Source organism: Lepeophtheirus salmonis, chromosome 2 (assembly GCF_016086655.4).
Source record: "Lepeophtheirus salmonis chromosome 2, UVic_Lsal_1.4, whole genome shotgun sequence".
Lineage (NCBI taxonomy): Eukaryota > Metazoa > Arthropoda > Copepoda > Siphonostomatoida > Caligidae > Lepeophtheirus > Lepeophtheirus salmonis.
In genome coordinates, this window is record NC_052132.2 from 21233410 (window position 1) to 21257602 (window position 24193).

General features: G+C 30.5%; 1 long non-coding RNA gene across 1 annotated transcript; it reads left to right on the top strand.

The window, feature by feature from the left end:
- The first annotated feature begins 9865 nt into the window (after nt 1-9865).
- LOC139904775 (uncharacterized) lies at nt 9866-11704 on the top strand. The gene is made up of 2 exons (XR_011778967.1): nt 9866-10462; nt 10972-11704. It is a non-coding gene; the product is annotated as an uncharacterized lncRNA (long non-coding RNA).
- The last annotated feature ends 12489 nt before the right edge of the window (nt 11705-24193 follow it).

The window sequence follows — 24193 nt, forward strand, 5'->3', positions numbered from 1 at the left end:
ATTTATATAAATCAGAAAGGAACATTTGTGCTTGATTAGATCTAACAACAATTCTACCAAATATTCAAATTACTATTAAGAACAACTATTAAATTGATAGAATTAACATTACAACAAGCAAATCAGATAATATTAAGTGCTGATGGGAAGTGGTTTCCAAACGGTGTATCTTGAGGCAAGTTCAAGTGTGCCGTACGATTTATGACAACCATACATTATTTGTAATAGCTTATAATAATCAATATTGTTAGTTAATTAAAATAGGTCTATCAAGAAATGTCTTGTGGTGTGTGTTGGGCGCAAAAAGTTTGGGAACCACTGTCTTAGGGGACATATAATTACGGGATATCGTGCAATTTCCTGATAAGTAAGCCTGATAATTAGTTTGAGATTAAACACAGGGTTCTCAAGTTTTTTAAATTAGGCTTGCGTGAGATTTTGAGATCTTATGTCAATTTATAACATAAAAATATTAGAAAATCGTATTTCAGTTGAGAAAATTCGTTTTACAAATAAGAAAAAATTATCTTCGAACGTAATTTCCACACACGAAGGGGATGGTAGTGTCTCTGAGGGAACTTATGTCTGAGTCTTAATAGAGTGACCAGCTACATGAGAGGCAAACTCGTCAACTGAAGACAGCAGAGAGCCACAGATACAGCATTGAGACATAACTTTAACCATCTTTTCTTGTAATCTTTAAAATTATTCTTTAACTCTCAAACTTTTCGATGTTATCTCATAAGATGCAGAAAACTGAAAAAGTGATACAAATTTATATAAATGAGCGATTTTTTCGCTCTTATAAAATGGCGAGCGCGCTCCCGCTCAAAATTTTTGAGCGACGCTCTAAAGAGGGGCGCTTACTAATACTTTGCCAAAATGTAGTTATTGCATCATATGACTCAAGCTTAAGTAATATGGATTTATATTATCGAAAATACACACAGAGATATAATCCCCGCCCATTTTAAATATAATGTCTAGATTTTCTCTGTATTACAATGAGAAAAAAAATATTGGATATAAAAAAGATGAGTTACAAAGTTGAAAATGTTCAATACGACTACATTTAAATCTAATACCTTTTATGGAAAAATATTTTTAAAATATATACCGATACAATGAATTTGAGATATCTGGAATAAAGACAGAATTTTCCCTTTTCCTCTCTAAAAACAAAATTAAAACTGTATTTTATTGCCAGCTGTCAAAATTTTTTTGTCTTAGCTTCCTGTGATTTAAAGTTATTACAATGTTAGTGAACGTCTGGACATTATATAGGCCGCGAGACTTTCGACCGACCTATAACGTAATCCAATTTTAATGTTACATATTTTCTAAAAAGTAAATGTTATTATAACGCAGAGGAGGAAAAAATTTCATTTAATATTTTTCTAAGATTAAACAGACTTGTATTGTGTATCTAAATCTACTTCAAAGTCAATATTTATGTACATTTCTAATTTTGAAATCAAAAAAGTAAAAATTCCAATTTTATGTGAATATGTAAAGTTGCGTGATTACCGTATAACGCAACATTTCCATCATTTAATTATAAATTCAATTTTAAATTTATTTTAATCTTATTATTCGATATACTATTATTGAAAAAAGTCGATGGCAATTGAAGGTTCTACAATTTTATCAAATTACTTACTACAATAATTATAAATTAGTTTAAACATTTTAAACCAACAAAAACCTATATTTCAATAGGCTGAGTGATACAAAGAATAAAGAATGTTCCGTCAAATAAATTTCTAATCAAGGTACGATATTTTAATATTTATTATGAGGGATAACCATTTTTTTTCTCTTGGCCTTTATTCGGTCAATGAGTTCTACTAATATCTGGAGTGGACCAAGGGTCAATCACTTAACGTCGTGTAGCGGGAGTGTATTTTTATGGTTAAAAGTCATATGGCGAAACCAAATTGACTTTTTACTTTTCTCTTTTTATTTCTTCAACATAGAAAAATCAATGTGAAGTCACATGAACACGAAAATCACATTTTGGAACTAAAATAAAAAAAAAAGTTGTTAAAAAAAAACTTGCATAATGTAAATATTTCAGCTTGGTATTGCCACAAACATTACTTTTAACATTTTTCTACAAGTCCATTACAAAAAAAAAATTACTAAAAATAAAGTTTAGATCGAATATTTTATCCATTTAAGTTAGGAACCATCTTTTTGGCAAAATAAGTAAAATATATTTAAAATAAATCTTTAATTCATCATTTAGAAAGAGAGAAGATCGAAGGAATGAAAGATAATTATTAATTGATTAATAATATTAGTATTAAGTTAGACAGTATTTTTGACCGTGCCCTTTTCATTTCATCACTGAGTATTATTAATTAACTTTGCTTTACATAATAATTACATAATTAGTAATGTGGTAGAGAAAATTCATTCTATCTGTGATAAATGTGAAAAGGTAATTTATAATTACCTTGTATTGAAGATTATCATTTATTTTTAAAAAAATGTAGCATATACGGTGATGAGTACATTTAATGTTTTTAAAATAAAATACATATTAAAAAATAATTTTAATGATGAATCAGTCCTAAAAAGACACATAGTAAATACGCTATTATTATATAAAGCAAAATTAATGCATAATATTCTATGAAAAAATGAAAATGGTACGAACGCAATACTGTCTACTATAATATTCATATCATAAATTATGTAATCATCATTCATCCCCTCGATGCTCTCTATCTTTCTTAAAGATTTACGTTAAATATTATTATATTATATACATCCTTTGCGAAAAAGATGACTTATAACTTAACGGGTAAATTTTCAATGTAAACTTTTTATTTTTATTTTTTCTGTTATTCACTTGTAGAACAAATCTTAAAAGTAATATTTGTAGTACTGAAAGTTTGAAACACAAAAACTACACAAGTTTTTTTAATCAAAACTTTTTTACTTCATTTCAAAAAGGTTTTCTCCTTGAAAAAAATATTAATTGTTGCACGTGACTTGCTACAAATTCTCTGATACTGATCAGTATCAAGGACAACTAAAGTTGTCAATGCCTTAGAAAATGAGTTTGGTCATCATGGGCGCCATTTAAAGAGAACATATGAACGAATAACGTAAAACCCTCAGCTTATATAAATTAATAAAGTAAAACTGAATCAGTACTTCATTATTTACAAAATTAAATATATTCATAGAAAATAATATACGAATTAACAGAGGATTTAAAAATTAAAAAAACAATTTGCCTCATTTTTAAGCTTTTGCTCGCATTACTTGCCACTAATATATTTGAGGCACCTTCAAATTTTACATTTTAATCTCTATAATAAAAGTGTAGCTTACAATTATATATTTTTTTAACAATTTTCCCAATGTCTCATGGTGACAAGATGTAATAAATATATTGGAAAGATTTGTCAGGATTGACGGGGATATCTCATAAATAGGGTTGTTCATCTTACATATTCTTAGATTGTAGCTTTCAAATATATAACTAGCTTTTTCAAACAATGAAATTGAAGAATCGCTACAATAAATTAAAGAGTTAAAGAGTTTTCCGAAAAATACTTTTCTTTAGAAAGTAAATTTAAGGAAGAACAAATATTATAGTCCTTAGTATAATACTTTAAACATTGGAGACATGAATACTTGATAGTTCTGCGAATTGAATAACCTCCCAAGTGACTTAAAGACAATTTTTTGAGGTAAAGAAAAAAAAAAAAGTTCTCAAAAAGATTTGGGAAGGAATAAAGGAAATCCAGGATCTCTATATATTTTGACATTAAACGCATACTGAGAGCAACAAAGCGTCTTCTGAAAGTGTTGACGTCAAACCAAAGCCCTACTTGATCACAAAACTATGCCGTCTTAAGATATTTATAATCAAATGATTTAGCAGAAACGAACACTCGAATTGCCGCTGCCGTTTGTCGGCTGAGAAGGTGAGAGGAAAGGTTAACTTTCATTCTTTGAAATTGTCCCGACTTAATAGACTCTTTAGACAATTTTGGATAAAGTTTATATGACACTTGATCTTGATATGTAATTCAAGATTGAAAAGCTTCCATGCTTCCACAGTATCAGAGGAAAGATTGTATTTCTTTACCAAATGTGTTAGTACTACTATTGCATGTTCTCTAATTAAGTGATTTTGTAGGGTCTTGATCAAATGTGGGATATCCGCAACGACACATATTAGTTCATGGGATGAGAGAGGACTAGGAAATGTGTTAATGATATTGCCTTTCTTTAGCATTATTCCGAGATCTCTCTATGTTGCCTGATTTGATGAACCCATATCACTGGTTATCGAACCAACTTTCTGACCAATGGTTGAAGCTGAAGTGATAACTTCCTTCATTATGGAAGTACTTTCTTTGGGTCGAATGAGTTTCCAGTAAAATGGAATGCTACGATTTGTTTCCTACTAGTTTAAATACCTTTCAACATGACGTACAAAGCATTAGTTGCTAGGACATAGCTTTCATCAATTGATGAATATCCTTTTATTGATTGTCCATCGAATACGAAGCCAGACTTGATGGTCATTTCATCGAATGCTAAAGAATAATGGCGTTCATTAGGAGGGAAACTTTGAACTTACAACCTAAAAGATAAAAAGACTATAAACTAAATATATTATACAGTAAATTTAAAACTACTTCAACAAAGTAATTACGTCCTCTAAAGTACCTGGATTGGAGAAAAAAACTTCCAGCGTCTTCTCAATGGCCTTAGACTTGGTAGAGAAAATACTTGTCGAAGTAGCATCTCGTATCGTAACCACAAGCAATTCGTAACTGCTATACTTTTTTTAAGGTATTTTTTTGTATTATTGTACAGATAACGTAGCTGGTCATCATTAAATATACGATAAATTGCCTCATTCATATCTGTAATATATATGTATGTATAGCTATGAACAGAAACACAATTTGTGTCAATTCTACCTAAAAAATGAACAGTCAATTTTACATATTCCCCTGACTTAGTCTGGAAATTGTCAGTTTGTGTAGAACACTCCCGTACATCAGGCTTGCATTCAATAGTTTCAGTAGCCGTAATTTTGGAAACTGGTTTGTGCTTCAAATATTAAAAATAAAATTCAGTGATAGTAAAACATATATACAAATTAAATTTATATAAACAATTATACATTTTATAGATCATATGATGTCAATTGTTGAATTAGCATATGAGTGTTAAAGGAGTATCAAACGTCCCAGTTCTATGTAATTTTCAATTGAAGTATCTCCACTTCAATAAAAATTGTAGGTGGATGCCGAGGCTTTATCCGAGCTGAACGGCGATTGATCGTGTAACTTCATGGAATTAAGTGTTTTTCTTGGTTTTGCTTCTTTAGAATAGGAAAATTTGCTGGAGATTGCACCAGATGCATCCGTTTTCGATTTATTTAATAAAAAGTATCTTAATCCTTGAAGTGATCAGAACATAAAACAATCGAGTCTTTTGCTTCGTATTTCTTCCACCTCAGAATACGTAACCAAGCCTTATTTTGGTGTAAATCTTTTGAAAAACAAAAGAACGATTTATATGGGCCTGGAAATTTTTTATTAACAGGACAAGCATACATTTTCACACACACACAAAAATATTTTTTATAATTAATGACTTCTATTCTTTTAAACTAGGGTTTACTTAATTAGCTGACGTTTCAGCTGTAGAATATCCAGACTCTCGAACTTATTCTCAAGGTGACAATATATATAAGGCGTATCAGGAGGATTCGCCTTAAGCATTATTGTTTTTTACGTTTTTACCTTGTACGTATTCGCCTTCTGACGCTTTCGCTTTGTGACATTTTTGCCTTGCGGCATTTTCGCTTTGTACTGTTTTACCTTATACCATTTTCGCCTCTCGACTTTTTTGCCTTGGATAATAATAGAGGGAATACTATTTCTTCTTAGTTATATATTTGTTTTGAATTTTTACCGGTGTATTCAAGCTTTGAAAAATTAAAAAGAAAAAGGTAAACAAGCTAGACAATAAAATTCTTCAAACCTTAATTATATATAATACGTAGGTTTTAAAGCATTGGGAAGGTATCACGGAATACTACTGCTACGTTCTGTTATAAAGAATTATTCACATTCATATGCAGTCCATTTCTTCATCAAAATGCCATGAAGAGGTATTGAAATCTCTACTCACATCAAGGATTGTACTAAAGTTATAGATCAAGATGAGAAACGTTTTAAGCAACCTTAGTTTTCAGGGGCCCTGCTAGAACTTGGGACACTACGCACTCTTATATATATTTTATGTCATTCTGCTAATGTTGTACAAAGTAATTAAGTTTTGTTATTTGATTTTTAACTATAAAAAATACACTTCCCCCTACATGGGGAATAAGTAATTGACCATTGGTTCACTTCAGATATTAGTAGAACTAATTGACTCGGCATTCATATATTTTTAGATTTTAAGGAAAAAGACACAAACAAATTGAAACATGTGTAATAATGACAGCTATATGAAAAAATACTAGATACTTTAAATATTTGAAAGCATTCGTTTACAGCTTTACAATGTTTAAAACTCCTCCTGTGTCTTTCTCTTTCCTTGTTCTTAAGACGTACATAATATGCTGTGCTTTTGTAAGGGTGGCATTAATTTTTTGACTATCTATACCGCTAAAAAAGGTTAAAAAGTCATCACTCTGGAGCTTGCACTCAAAAGAGTTATATAAAACTCCAAAGAACGTCTCTCTATAATATATTTTAAACAGAATATTCCCACAAGAAATGATTGGTAGTCTCCATTAAACAGCAAAAAGGCAATTCTGCACGTTTTTTCTTTATAAAATTTAGTTCTAACTTCCGGATGATTTACAATAAGTAAACGATTTTTTGAATCTTTAGATTTTTCTTCGTTTCAGATATTCAATAAAAGGGTTTAGTGTTGAGGATTGAGTACACTTTCTCAACAGTGATACTGAAATCGTTGTTAATCTCAATCTGAATAACACTTTGAACTTCAATTTTCTTGGGAAATATAGATTTATTGTGTCGTAAATCTATTTTGTTTACAAAAATGGGTATGTAGCAACGTCAGCAACAATACATCTATCATAGATTTTAACTTCTGTTGTATATAAAGATTCCTTGACTGGTATCTCCCATTCCAAAGATACTTGATGTTTCATTTCGAGCCTTCACAAAATCCCTTTAGTCTTGGAGAGTAAGTGGAGATTTTCTTTAAATTTTTGAACACTCCATTGGAGGGATTACTTTTATAATTTTGGCATTGTTTCTTAAGAAACTTATCGAGATGAACGCTCCATAAATTATTATTATTCCAAAGTTGACTGATCCAATAGAGATTCAATGACCTCCATAGAGCTAAAAAATTACTTTCAATATCACAAATTTTTGTTAAAATATCAGCATGAAAAGGTGTAACACATAAAATATGTATTACTTTAGGTACAATATAGGTATTTCATACAATTGACTTATTCCACATATTTAAAGTAAATGGATTAAAAAACTTTACAGCATTCATCAGTTTAGAAATGATATCATCCTGATTCATTTCAATATTTTTTTCTCTTATGCATGGCCCTAGCTGTTTTATTTTTCCTGTGGCCTTACCAAGGGTTTTTTTTTGAAAAAGTTATTTGTATGGACTTAAATCTTCTGTCTTTTCTGCATTAATTTCAAGGCCAGAGTAAAGAGAGTTTTTCAAGATTTTTGTCACATTTTTATTAGATATTAATGCTTTAAGTAAATATTAAAGTTAAGACATCTGCATAACATAAGGATTTTAAAATAGAAGTTGAAGAATTAAAAAAATCACCAAAACTAAGTAAGGAGTATCTACTACTTAGTAGGACCAAAGCTTTTATATCACGTCGAACAAGGAGCATCAGTTAGCCAAATAAATAAATCATATCAATTGCGACTTATATCTTAAGTTTTCCCTGATTATTTTTTTAAAGGTATTTCTCCACAATTTTTGAAATTGATTACATGTTGATATACCTATATTTATATATATATTGAAATATTAAAATCCTACATAGTATTTTATTAGATACTTAAAGAAGGGATATGTGTGAAGAAAGAACTAAAATTACCAATTAGAGAAGGAAAAACGGTTGTTGTCTGTGCTTTTTCTTCTTTTTTTTTCATTATTATTATTTTTTTATAATTTTGACAAACAAAAACAAACAACCATTTTAACTGATTATTACACAATCCTTAAACATATCTGATATGGGTTAAAGAAAAAACAATAATAAGAAAAACGACAATAAAAAATAATAAGGCAATCATGTACAATACATATTAAATATTAACATGAAAAAATAAAAATCAAATTGATACGCATGAGTCCTGAGTATCTAATTTAAAAATGCTAGAAAATTTAAAACATATTTTGTTTATTTCTATTGTACAACAGATCAGAAGGCTCCGATCAACATATTATTTAGATTTATATAAATTGTATGAAGATAAATTCCTTATAGATATTGACTCATGTTGTTGTCTTTATTTAGGAGCTAGAATGTATTCATTTCTCATCAAAAATTATCCTGACTTTCGCGAGAAAAAATGTTGATTATTTTCCTCTACTACATGCTATTTATTAGGTCGTCGTAGTATTAACGTTTTTCTCGGAAGTAAGTATTTTGGCATATATTTGGTGTAAATTCTTTGAAAAATGAATAATAAAATAAATATATATTAATTTAAATACAAATGAGCGCTGTTTAATTATATTATTTTGTACACAAGGCGACAGTGAATGGTGCCGTATTACAGAAAAATGATACAACTCCCCGAATAATATTATAATATTTATCATTATCTGGCCATAGCTATTCGATAAAGAAGGACTGAAGACTGAGTCACCTGTTGACAAAATACATTTAGTTTCATTAATAATTACTATTTGAGACGTTATTAAAGTGATATTATAAAATGATAGTTAAATTAAAAGTATTACTTTAGGTACAGGGAGCGGGGATCAGATTGTCGCCTACTTTTAATCTTGATAACTTGAAGACGACATTATCAAATAAAAAAACCGGTTACCAAATAGGAAAGCTATTCTCGTCAGCTGACGATACGTAGTGCAGTTAGCATCATGCCGTCATCGTGTGAGGATATTAAGAGCTATAAGTGGAACGAGGAGCTTTCGAGATCCGCCGTAGTCATGGCATTGGTTAATAATGGAGGTGAAATCTCCAATTCAACGATTGCTTCAACCTTAGGAGTGAATTTACGGACTGTTCAGCGTATCCGTAAGGAGGTAGAGGACACCTGGGATGTTGATGCCACCATAAAGAGGGCGCCGGCAGGAAGGTCAGGGACACCGACTTTGTCGACAAGGTGAAGAAGATGGTTGAGGATGACCCTACCAGGTCCATGAAGTCCATGGCCAGGGATCTGGGCTGCCATGGGTGTGGCAACAGGACTCAGCACCCTGCCATGTGTCCAAAATCTCCATGCAGGGGTTAACCAAGAACTGTTATGACGTCGTAACCAAGGATTTGTGGCCTCCTAACTCTCCCGACCTTAATCCTTTGGACTATTTTGTCTGGGGCTATGTCGAAAGACATCCCGATAGCACCAAGAGCAGCCTGATGGACTCCATCAAGGAGGTATTCGGCAACATGGACAATGAAATGGTCAGAAGAGCCTGCAGCCGGTTCAGATGCCGTTATTGATGCCAACGGTGATTATATCGAATGAATGACTACTCTATACCTATATGCTCGTCATAGTTTAGATTTTCAATAAAAAAGCTAAAAAATGTATATTTTGTGTTGTTTTTTGTAGAAAAATATTTTGGCGACAATTTGGTCCCCGCTCCCTGTAAAGTGGCTCTTCCAAATTTCAAGAATATACTCTTTTGAAGAAATTAGAAACGTCTCAAGTCCTTCTCGCTAGTAGTCCTCGAATTATGATTTGGATTTAAATCTATTAAAATGAATCCATCTATTCGTCTCCTTGCCTCAGTTTCACAAGTTTCTTCGGAAAGAGTTTCTAAATGAGTATCGACTGGCTTTTATCATTCTCATTTAGATGCTAATGTCAAAGAAGTTAATTACACGGAATCTTTTTCTTTAGTGACCAACGAGTGACTCACTCAGATTAGGAAGAGCTCACATCCTTTTGGATCAGGATCTTTCAAAATAATACGAATATAGCCAGGATTGACTACTAGGATGGTGTTGCTGTGTGTTTGGTGTGATTGACAGGGAATAATCTATGATCAGTAGCTCCCCTATGGTCAAACGTTCAATTATGCCTTCTACTGTAAACAACTCGACATTTTCAAGCTGGAAATCGATCAGAAACGTCCAGCATTTGTAAATGGGAGAGGAAGAATGTTTCATCAAGACAACGTCAGGCAGTACCAATCTTTGATGACGCACCAGAAGCTCTGAGAGCTCAGATGGGAAGTTCTTAGCGTCTTATAACACTTTAAAGTAATCAATCGAAATAGTTTCTACTGAAATAATTTGGTTATCAACGAATTTGTATTTATTTGTTTAGTAAAAAAAATTGATTTTGATTTGTATCGATATAAATTATCGATAAAAATAGGACATTTGCCCCGTTTACAGATTAATCTAAAACTGTCTAAAATGGTTTGTTAATATTTTGGACAGGTCCATGTATACGTAATCTTTTACCAACTTTTTAAGTTATAAATATCAAGGTCCAAAGTAATCGTCCTTATTGAAAAGAAATAAACCCAAAGAGCTTAAATACTCTTCCTACAATAATGTATCATTAAACAGATTAACGAATTAATTTATTGTTTAATAAATGGAATGATACAAAATCTATTTGACAAACTTTAATTCTTAGTGGGAAATGAAATCATCGTTTTTTAACTAAAGGGATTATATGCAACACAAGCAATGAGACTTCAAATAAAAAAAATATTTAAGTAACTAAGGATAAAATTTAATCTCTTTATATTTTATTCTAGGGTATTTTCTTCTCAAAAGATATTTAATTCGCTGAATAGGTACACATGAATAAATTCTATTTCCATTTATGTTAATATAAATTTATATATTTGGGTCCATAATTTTCCTTAAAAAACATTGTTTGAGGTTAAGAACCTTCACAGCTCAAAGAGTTTTCCTGCGAAATTATAATTCCGAACATCTTAAAAGAGGTATACACTATCAAACTTTATATAAATAATATTGTTTCTTTTTTATTAAGGAAAATAAAAAATGATCATAAATTATAAGTTGTCTATTTGTATGTCATAATACTCGTAGCACAGTAGTTATAAATGCTGGTTTTATTAACATAAGACATTGAAGCTTGTAAATTTTATAGTGATATAAATCATGTATATTTTTTAGGTGTTCTGTTTTTTCAGAATTGGTTATCTGATCAATGATTTTTATTTTCCTTAACTATTGTCATTATAATTTAACTCCAGAGTAGTGAATTTTCATTCCTACTATATTCAAAACCTAATCGAGCATTTGTGTGTGCTCATAAAAGACGGATTTGTTGCGGAATTATTATTATAAGTCCTTCTTGGACTCAGAGTAGAATTGAGGATCGTCATCGGAGTAATTCTTGCCAATATCCTTGTTTCTTTCCTTCTCTCCCTCCTCCCTTGTTACAGAAAATTGTACTGACTTAATGATACGTCATAACAGCTAAGCTGCTCTTTTCCATAGTTTTTTTTAATTTGTAAATTGTAAAAAAAAAACCCTGGCAAACAAATTTTAAGCTGGATTAGAATCTTTTTACTATATCTCATTTGAAAGACAAAAAACATCTAATATGATCAAAGTGGTCCTACCTGGCTAAATTAGCGGATTTTGGTTTATAATTCAAATATCAAAAGGTAGGCTTAAAATTTTTTTTTTTCAAAGAACTTATTATTGACTCGTGTATATTTTGTTAACAACTATTTAAATTGAGTTTGTTGAAAATAAAGTTAAAAAAAGCAACTGATGTTTGAGGTAAAAAAAATCTCTTTGGAATTTAAATCTTTATTTTTTAAAATAATTGTAATTTTTTTTTTCTGGCTCCTCAAAGTGCAAAATATTGAATGAATATCACAAGAACCTCAAAAAATTGTCTATGAATTTTAAATTTTTAGAAGCGACATTATCAAGTTAAATACAGTAAAGTAATATAATGATAAAATAAACTCATATGGTACATAATTTTTAATTACTTAAAATGACATCTCCAATTCCAAAAAGAATAAGAAAAGGGACATGATCTTTTATAAAATAATAGAATTATATAGGTATACGTTCGTTGTATATTTCAGGATCAGAGCATTTTCTACCTTTGAATTTGTTGTCCAGTTATCAAAGGGGCGTCCTAAAATCCCGTTCAACTTCTCTCTTACTTTTTTCTAGTGCATACACCTCTGAAAACGATGAATAGCATCTTCTCTCTCTGGCTTAAACATTTCTAGTTATCCAACTCGTTGGGTTGGATTCAACTATTCATTAGTTAAGAGTTAGTGATCAATCGATAATTAACCCACTACGTGTAGTTTGATATGGAGGGCTATAAATATCTCTAAGCAAGTCCTTCTCACTTTTTTTATCTTCCATCTTTTTTAAAACTGTTGATAAGTCCCAACCCTGATGAAGTGGGCTCATGGACTATGTCCTTAATGTTCTTCTTTGCTCTGCATTCTAAAGAAAACATTGACGGATCTGACAGGATTGCTCTAATAACCACTATTTATATAAACCATTATTAATTTCAACCATTTCTCTTGCTGCTCACTTCTATAGCATTTCTAGGGATTTTCCAAACTCGTTGTATTACCTTGTTTTCTCCATTTTCGGTGAATATCCGGAATATCCTTCCATTTTTAATCACATGTTTTGCTCGTTTCCTCTATTACACATATGTAAAACACAGTTATATATAATATCGTTAGGTCCATACCCTGGCTTGTCTTGCAGATCATATTCATAGTACTTAGTATTCACTTCAGATTTGTTTGCTTTATCCTAAGTACTACTAAACTAGTCAACTAAACTTTGGAAGCACTTGAAGTTACTCTTTATCCAAAATGTGTTTGTATCTACTTTTCCAAGTCCTCCTTGATCAATTTGTTCGTTTAGCCTTGATCATGATATTGTACTACGCTTTTTAGTATTATTTATCAAACTCCTCTTCGCTTGGTTAATTTTCCCTCTTATCTCTGTAGGTAACGAAACGCATCAGATGGACAATTTGATATATGATACTTGGGATAATGTCGAAAATATATACAATTTTTATAACTTGCTTTTTAATTTCATTTAATATTATCGTCCAGGGTGTTTTGCATCTCTTTAACTGAAAGCTTAGTCCTGGTTCTCGATTTCATATTGAAGTCTATATCTTTCTCCGTTTTTGTTTTTTTTTGGTTTTTTTCCAGTTTTCGACGAGTTTATCATCAGACCACTTATTTTTTTTCATAATCCTTCAACACTACTAAAGCTATGATAAATAAATGTGGTGACAAAGGATCTCTTTGCCTTGAGCAACGTTATATCCTGAAGTGTGTTGTCCACATCGATCTATAATTGAACTTGATCTTGAAATAATTACTATGTGAGACTGAAATTTTATGCTATGATTAATTTTGGTCTAGTAAAAACATTGCAATCAAATCAATATTTTTCTTAAAACATGTTATTTCACTGTTTACGCTTTTCAGAAACAAATATCAAGTTTTCCATGCTTTAATTAAGAGTTTGTTTATTGCGGAAAGAAGTAAAAATTGAGATGATATTTATCATTGAGCAAAACCCTCTCAAAAAGTTATTAGTAAACATTTTAGTAATGTGATATTATTTTTTATTTGATGTGACATTAGTAATGTCACATACGCAAAAAACTATATTTTGATGTGTTAATTTATAATTAACATATCAAAGATTAGATGAATCAGGTTAAAAAATAACTTTGTTTATTATTGCATGTCTAATTTTTTATCTCAAAAAAATTAATGATAATTTTAAAGGAACTTCATTCATGTTTTTTTATATTAATAATATTATTTTTATTAAAAATGTGTATATATAAAGAGAATTACAGAAAAGTGATATATCCTTTGTATATAAAATTTGATATGTAAATTAAAAAACAACATAGAACACATAATATATAAAGAATATAATAAAATAATAAAAGAATAACAAAAGAATATAAAAAACTAGAAAAAGCGTAAAAAGTTCTGCCGAAAGGTATCCTGCAAAATATTGAGGGAGCACTAACGGAACATGAAATATTTTACAGCTTTTTATCAGAAAATCTAAATATATGTTTAGCTCAGAACATTGCGAAATTCAAGATAATCGTGGGAACGATAGGTGATCATATCTCAAAAATCGCTTCTAAAATGTAGTTCAAATTTAAAAAAGCCCTTGGCTTGAATCAAACTTAAGGAATGCTTTGTGGTTATCCGTATAAAAAAAAAATTAATTTTACATTTTTATCAAAAAATTAACTTTTCTTTTAATCGGTTCAGCCGGTTTTTCTTTTATTGTGTTAAATTATTTGATTCCTTTTGTATACTTTGACCATTTTACTCGTAATTTTAATAATTTGAAATAAAAATTATATTATATATACATAAGTAGAATTATATTAAATATGACCTTCAAAAAAAAAAAAAAAAAAGTGACCGAAAATGAACATGGTAATAATAAAATTTGAATAATGTTTGGGGAAGAGAACAGTTTAAGTGGCATAACGTTTTATTAGATCAACTGCAAGCAGTAGTAAAAATAAAGAAATTAATCCAAATTTCCACTTTATAATGACTTTTTAGGTAGTAATGAAAATCGGTTGTATTTTTTTTTTTTTTTTTTTTTTTGAGTTGGTAATATGAAAAATGAATTTTCTTTTGCTTAAATATTGTCGTTTATATTTAACTCCTAAGCAGAGAACTTCCTTTATTACCAAATTCAATTAATTAAATTCGAAATGGGATTGAAAATTAATAAATGACGAAGAGTAACCTTGAGCATTTGTTGCAGGTCTATGTTGGACTCAGAGTAGAATTAAGGATCGGCATTGGACAATGGCAGCTTTGATGCTCTCCTTCAAAAAATTCTTCAAATGGTTAGTGGAACCATTTGATTTTCGTTTTTTTATTTTAAATTGCCCAAAATAAAGACGATTTTCATCACTACTTATTGGCAGGAATAATTCCAAGGTAAATTTTACTCCAAGCCCAACAAGGATTTACACATATAACTCCTGAGTAAACCCTCATTGTTACTCTTTGTCTTTCCTGAGCACATGCAACCTTATACTTAATATTCTCTCTTAGATAATAGTGATAACAGCTTTAAAATATAAAACTCCTTTTTTCAGGTGCCAACTATAATAATTATTGCACTTATTCTAGGTCATATTTTATACCAATCAAATGGTTATAAAACAATAACTTATATAAATGAATAATGCAGAAAAGTATACTACAAAATAAAAATCATGAAGATATGGTTAAGTAATCTTTAGTTTTTTACATTATTATTCAAATTGATACTAGAAATTTGATAATAATTTCCCATATGTTTCGAGTTTTGATTGTTCAAGTTAAATATTTTATATCAAAAAACATTTTTTCTTCCTTATATGCAATGTTTTTGACTTGATAAAATTATTTTTAAGAAAGAAAGAACAATAAATGTATGTTTTAATCTTTTGGAGTATGGAAATGCTTGTCTATGTGGAAAGAACTGTATCTTGAGAGCTACCAAAAGATTTAGGTAAAGCTTATAATATGAGCTTATATCATCTCATTTTTGATAAATATGAGGTTAAGAGGCAATGTACACTTTATTGGTCCCAATAACTTCAGCCCATTGATGACTTAATTTAGTAGAAACACCCACGACGTATTTTTGTATCGACCTTAATTGAAGAGTGATACCCCTAGGCTTAAGGATTCAAGTCCCTCTATATATTTTATAGCTTCTCTACTGAAAGGAGTCCCTCATATCCCTCATGATGATTTTTATGTCTTTTAATTAGTCATTATATTCTGTTATGTTGAAAACGATCCAATAATGGATCTCCATTTTCTCCATTTCTATGATAATTTCTTCCGCAATAACAACATCTGCTCCTTTTTATGATTTGTTTTTAAACTTGATATCGAATTTGATTTTCGAGCGTAAGCCTCCTCCTGAATTTTACCTTTCTCAATCTGTGGAGATTTTATATGTATTTTCATCTCTTGATTTATTTTGGTGGCACTTTCTTCCTACTAATGTCGTTCCTCTATTTTGTCAGAAATTTTGCAATTAAATTCTTTAAACATTTCACGGTGTAGTTCATCTCTTCTGATGGACTCTTCACGAGCTGGCTTTTGCTCTTCTATTAAGATCATCATCATTCTCATCTTCGGATCACCCTTCTTATTTTCATCGACCGATATTAGATTTCCTTCCAACATTTTGACATTCTCTATCAAAATCTGATTTTCTTCTTGTAATTCACCCTTAGTAGGCATTCTTGAATCTTTCCGTTAACTCAATCTTCTTCAATATACTGTCAACTGCGCCATTTTATGTTTAGAACGATCCTATGAAGATGACGACTGATTATTATCTTATTTACACAACCATAATATTATACCATTAGACATTAACTAATAATCAATACATTAAATATACAACATCATGGTCAATCCCATATTAATACCCTTGTACGGCACCTAGTGCTAGAGAGAGCGACGTTCTAGCCTGTTTAGTTAACTACTAAAACCCCAACATATTCTAATTCGAATTTAAAAGTAGCATTGGCCAACAATCTTTCCTAACAGTCATAACATTCATTTATGACTTTGGGTCTCTATCGTTTTCTAACTGTACTTATCAATAATATTGATTGATTAAAAAATGGGAATAAAGGGTTCGTCAGCTCGGAGAGTAAAATCCTAGGGAATAAAAGGACGGAGGGGGGTCCCGTTTCCTTGTATCTATAGAAAAAGAAAAGTTCTTATATTCTGGCAGTCTGGGACTCATATCTCAAGGAATTACTGTATCTTTGTTTTTACAATTTGTCATAGCTGACGTTCATTGCTGCAAAGTGAATATTTAAATCTACTACAGCCTTACTATGCCGAACTGCCCGTCGAAATCCCTTTGTCGTGTCGATTATGTCAATGTAACTAGGTTACCTTGTATGATGCATACTCCTATTTACAAACGTATGTTTTTTTAATTTTTACATAATAAATAAAATAATTAATTATGCGTTTTTTGTCATTTTTTATTTATAAAAATACAATGAATAATTGAATAAAAAATATTTTCATTCTCCCATTTAACTTTTATATTACTATTACTACTAATATTATTGATGTTTCTATCATAATTAATTGCTTTAGTCTACCCATCTTAAAAGTTGATTAAACAAATACGAAGAATTAATAGCTCCCATTTAACTCTCCGTTACTTCCTTGGGGAAACCCCTATAATATCTTGTGTGTATAATATTTATCTCTACCTTCTATGTAAACTCCTGAATTATCATTTAAATCCTGTACCCCATTTTATTATAGTGTACTTCATTAGATTCTTATTTATTAACAAATTTTGGAAATAATAATCGAGGCTTGAAAGAATGTTTTTACACGTTCTGTTTACGGTTACGGTTTAGGGAGATGGGAAGAAGGAGTAGAAATATTTTTTTCTGTATAAAACATGTTTAGTTTGATAATTAGTTTGTTTGGTGCCGACTAGTGGCTAATTTTGTCGACTCATGATAAAATATCATAAAATCTAATGAAATAATTTGGTGAAATGAAATGATATAATGGGGTAGAATTAAATGAAATAATATGAATAAAATTAAATGAAGTAATAATGGGAAATTGTGATTTAATATAGATTATTAAAATTATTTGATAGAATTTAATGATAAATGCAAAAATGAACAAAAAAAACAATTACATTTGAGATTCCTAGTGTGGAATTAAAGTAGATGTGGATTATTTTCAAAAAGTATCTTAAATTCGTGAAGTGAAGATTTTCTTTTCACCTTTTCGACGAGGCAGTTCCATATCCGTATAGTTAGAATAAAGCTATGGTGGAGGTAATTAGTATTTGCCGAGGTCTGAATAAGTAAAATTGGAAGACGACCTAGTGTTGTACACCTTACTACATACTTTGGGATTGATGTTACAATTAGTCAGTCAATTAATAACTTTAAACATCATAACCACATCCTGAAGTTTCCTCCTCTTTTTAAGCAACAACAGATGTTAGCCAATCTCATTGGATATAAATAAACCGTTTCTGTACCTTTTCAAGAGCTTTGATTTACTTTTTATACTAAGAAGCGTAGTTTAAAATAGGCATAAGATATGCTTCATAAAGCTTCATCACCAGCTTCATATTTCTCGTTTTAAAACTTCTTCCAATAAACCCAAGCGCTATGTTTGTTTTTCTAACAATATTGTAAATGTGAGTGCTGAATTTTATATTAGAAGATGTCAGCGCTCCAAGATCCTTGATCCTTAAAGACACCCACATTCTTCATCCCTCCAAGGTCAACAACACCACCCCGAAAAATCATAAAGGAGCTCTTCTTAAGATTAACAGGAATTCTCTAACGGTCGCTCCACCTCATGTTTGGCCTCCTCTTCTGAGTGGCAAAAAAGCTTTGTGTTGTCAGCATACATATATATTTTGGATCCCAGGTTATCAAACAGGTCGTTAATATAGACAAAGAAGATAGTAGGTTAATTCTATTTAACGTGTATTGGTAAATCTATGGAGAAACACGGCCGTCCTCCAAAAGTATTGACTAATGGAAGAATTGCTCTTATTCCAAAAAAAGGTATCAGAACAGACTTCATAACTGTGCTTAATGAAGCATATAGAATTGTTGTTGGAGTTTTAGGGAAGCAAATTGGGCCAATTTTAAAGATGAAGTGTGGTCCAGAGCAAAAAGGTTTTCTTAGTGGGAGGAGAATCATTGATGTTTCTTGGAACATTCAGGCAGCACTAGAATCGGTAAATGGACGTCAAATGTACGATGCAGTTATAGGTATTGATTTTTCAAAAGCTTTTGATTCTATCATGAACGTTTTTATAATGAAGACTGCTAAGGAAATATTGCCTAAGAAATTTTATAATCCGATTAGGGCTCTACTTTTTATTGGAGCTTTAACAATATCTGTAGGTGGGTTAGAGAGTAAATCAATTGAATAAACGAAAAGTTGCCGATAGGGATGCCCGGTTTCTCCTTTACTTTTCTTTACGGCAATTGAAGAACTCAGTAGTAAATCAAAAGGTATTTTTGGTATTCAATTAGCAATCCAGCACAAAAATAATTGATATGTCTCTCCCTTGTCAAGACGCAACACATACATACTTGTACCTCGCCTCCAATGTCACTCAAATGCTTGGCACATTCACTGTTCATTTACACAATTGGCAATCAGAACTATAACGTTGTGGCACACACAAGATAGCACATTTTTAGAGGGTACAGGGCTCAAAGATGAAATCTGTTCTTCTCTGGTCGCGCTGGAACAGAATGTCGTCTTCGTATTTTTTTTTAAATCGCAAGTAATATACAAACAACACACATTAATTCAGTCTAATTTGTCTGAATGGAAATACTATAATCGGAGCTGCTGGAGATTCAGTTCATAGAGGAGGAACAAAGATACATCGTACTTATTTGTCTAATTAATAACAAAATACAAATAAGTGACCCAGACATCTGTTAAACCTCTGGACCCACAATGCATTATATCCGGGGAAACCAGGAAGAAACTTTAGGATTCGAAATACTCTGTAGGACTATTTGGAAGTCACAAAAGGACTCCAGGAAAATTAGTGACGCAGAGTTCATTGAGAAGGTGTGATAGTAGGACTCTGCATCCTGCCATATCTGGAACTTGGAACTGGAGTATCTTGCCTGGCTTGAGGAGAACTGCCACAACATCGTGACCAAGAATGGTTGTCGCATTGGATGAAGATCAAAGCATGGATTTTTTTGTCTTGAACTCCCTTGAGGCACACACTGATAAGCGTCCCCACACAACTAACTCAATAATAGTGGTCATCATCAAGAAACACGTCGGATTCATGCTCAGTAATCTCGTCATTGAGGCCTACTCCTGCTTAGAGACCGTATCGAGGCTCTGGGTAATTATACCGGCTAAGCCTCAATACAAAATTGTACTACAAAGACTTTTTTGCATTATAAATTTTAATGTATAAAATTACGGATTTTATTCTGTTATTTGTATATACAAATTTCATCATTGAGCCTTCTATAATATATATATACGAGATTTACTTCTACTTCTCAAGGTACTAATAACTAATAATATGCATTCATTCTTATTCACTATTAAAAATGATGATGAAATAATTTATTTTCTGTAAACACCATAAAACCGGTCGTCAATAAATCACATCCGTCTCCCGTTCATCATTAGTCATTTCCAGTTCCAACTGTCTAGCTTTCCGAGTACAACGTTACGCACAAACTACTAATTAGTTTTTAAAAAAAACCATATGGCGTTCCTAAAGATTCTTCATCAAAATTGAATTGATATGTCCGGGAATGAATTACGCTGGGAATGAAATTACTAGGAATGTATTTCTCTAGCATATTAAGTTTAATGGCAAAAAAATGTTCAATTCATCTACTAATGTTTATAGATACAAATCATTTGTAACAACTTCGGAGGACAAACAAAGTATTATTGTGCGAAAATGTCCATTTTAATGTTGGAGTGACTGTAGACCCCAGGGAAGTATTCGCAAGTAGAATTGGAAGGGAAGTAACGGAGGGACAATAATCCCAAAAACAATATGGTAACCATTGGAATCTGTAATAAAAGAGGTTATATGCAGTGTCAAGGATATAATTGCGTAAAATATTACCTGTCGATATGTAAAAGTAAAACCAACCAAAAACTAAAATGGTAATTCTTACAATTTGAAGAGTTTTTGGAAGAAAAGTAGTTTACCTGTCATAGCATTTTATTATACCATTTGTACAACCTTAAGAGTAAGGAAGTAAACACAAATCCCACTCCACATATTTTAAGGACTTAGAGACAGGAATAATAAATCAAATGCCAGTTATAAGTTCTACTCTGACTCCAACAAGGGCTTACACTAAAAACTCTCAAACAAATAATCAGTATTACTCCTCGCTATTCACTAGTAAATGCACTAGTGATTACTATTTAATTTAGATGTTATCTCATCAAGAATGAAAGAATAATGATAACAGTAAGAGAAAATGAAAAACCTTCTTCATATTGCCAGCTCGAAAAAAAAAATCTTTCACAAGTTCAGCTCATATTTTATACAACTCAATGCATTAAAATTTACAAATATGGGAACTGTTTTGTATTCAATAAATACAAATATATTATAGGTTATTAACTGAGACGAATTTAGAGTGATTGTCGCTCACTGGGAATCTTTAATTTTTTTATAGAATAATCAACATATCATACCGGAATCAATAAAGTTCAAAAGTTCAAATCAACAAATGAATAATATTGGAATTGAAATGGGCACGAAACAAATCTGTGAGCTCCACAAAAATATTTAAGATAGTTGGACTTCAATTAGAATTATGAACTTGGACTTGGGACTCTATTCCACATTTAACATATGTACATACAACAGTGTTGTGTTGACCCTTTTTTTAGGACCGAAGACTCTGTATATCAGTCTTAAAACTTATAAAGTTCGATTTTGATGATGTCACTCAACTGTATTTACTTTTAAATCAGTTCTACTACTGACAGTTGGAAGGACAGACGGTTCAAGGGGCTTATAGGACCGGTTCTATAACTGGACTGGACTAGCGCGAAAAAATAAGGACTAAAACAACACTATGTATATGGTATACCTATGTAGTTCTGTAAATAGTTTTATAAAAAGCAAAGTACTAAAATGGAAAAATATCAAAACAATGAAATATTTTTAACATTACTTTTCTTTGCCATATGAAATGTTACAAGAAGTAACACTTTATATACTTAAAAAGTATGAAAAAACTACTATTTTCTTTTTTATGTATTTAATTAAATGCTAAATATGTAGCTTTTTTCACACATAATTCACAAATTAATTAAAAACAGCTAAGAGCGGGTTGAAATCATACTTATATACAAAAATAGAAATTTTTTCGAGGATTTGATAAACTTTAAAATGAATTTTGTTACTAAATTCAATTTTTTACTTCGCACCTTACAAAAAAATGTTCTGATCTTTAATTAGAGATATAAAAAGAATCAAAATTAAAAAAATATATTTTAATAGCCTGCTAGATATTAATCATGCTTACTTTAAAAATTAAAAAGTATTTGTAAGCAAGGAGCACTTGGATGGCAAGAATTTTCAGTTGGTTTGTGAAAAAACTGTGTATATTTTTTTTGGGTCGAAATTGAAAACGAACCCATAATTATGGATCGTAACGACAAAAATATTTTTTTTTGTTTTACTCAAGTTCTTCCAGTCAATTCTTGAAGCCAATGTGCATTAATCTTTTTCCATGATAAATTTTTTTTATCAGCAATTCACCAGCGTATCATACAAGATTCCTTTTTGTGTCACTAGTGACACACGTGTCATTGTTTTGCTCTTATTTGTATATAGAGATCATTGTCAGAAGTCTCTCAAAGTTACCATAAATGTCATTTTTTATTATAAATATGGTATTTTTTAAGGGGGATTTTAGTTTTAATAGATTATCTACCTTTTTTACATATCTACAATTATAAAACTAAAAAAGACATAGTGGAGCGGTGGATAATGTGATCGGTAGAAATTATTATCATGAAATCATTGTGTGTAGGTTCGATACCCACTCGCTCCTAGAGAAGAAAATATACATAAATTATATAAATTGACTTCAAAGACCATTTCTAGGTCAGGTGGATTAATTGTTGTACCAACATGACAACTTATACCTAATCATCGGTGCAACTCCATCTGGGGGAGAAAAAAACATAACAATGAATTAATTTCAAATTTTGGGTTTTTATAAAAAATTAGTCGATCATAGAATTTCAAGATTAATAAATTTCAATTTAGTCAGCCCACAAAGAAAGATTCTACTGACGGCCTTAGCCCCTCCAAGAATGTAGGTTTAGTTACGGGACTGCTGGACGGTGACTTAATTTGTCTTTTAGAATGACATCAAATAATTAGCACATAGTTAATTTATTATAAGTGTGTACATTTACCGCAGAAAAATCATCAAAAATTAAAAATGCATGAAAAATTCAAAGTATAGTTTAAAATATTTCTTGCCCATAACTGACTTTTTATCATTCTTTCCAAAATATATTTAAAAATGTCATTAAATCATTTTTTCATTCTGTTATGATTGATAGGAAAAGGTTAGATATAAGTTTTTTTTGCTAGTTAAACAATGACGTGAAAACTTAAAAGCTAATATTATACAATATATATATATTTTTTCTGCATGAAATTCAAGAAATAAAAGTTAGGTAAATAAAATAAAAAAATAATTTAATATATTTTTTAAAGTCTTATACATATCTTATCCGTCAAGAATAATGTGTGTGTTTTTTTTTTTTTTTCTTAACTTTATTCATTTCACAGAGATTACACACACAATGTATATTATTAAATATTTTAGTTTATAATTAGGTCTCTGGAAAAACAAGTTATCCCTGTGAAAACAATTTGGATAATTGAGAAATATAACTATTAATAAAATTACTCAGCTAAAACATATCAGCACTTTAATGAAATAATTCAAAAATATGACTACAAATGCACGGCTTTAAAAAAAGGAAAAATAAAATATAAAACAAACAACAATAAACTAAATAAGTGAAATAGATTCATTTTGAAACTTTCTAAAATTCCAAACCAATTGACGCAGGAACTTAAAACTTTTATCTGAAAAAGAAGGATAATATCTTATTAGATCTCCAGCATAGGTTCCTGCAGTTAAACCAATATTAGGAATCTTGATTAACAAGGATGAATATGTCGGTGCAGTCTGTAATTTTTATTGATCTAAGATTTTTTACCCTGATGGCCTCTGCAATGGTTAATACTTCTACAATCAAACTTTTGCTACTTGAAATAGCTTGTTCAAACACTCGATTTTTAGAATTACAGCTTTTCGAAAGGGAGTCCAAATAACAATAAAGGGCTGAAAAAATTTCTCTTTAATCTTTGGAACTT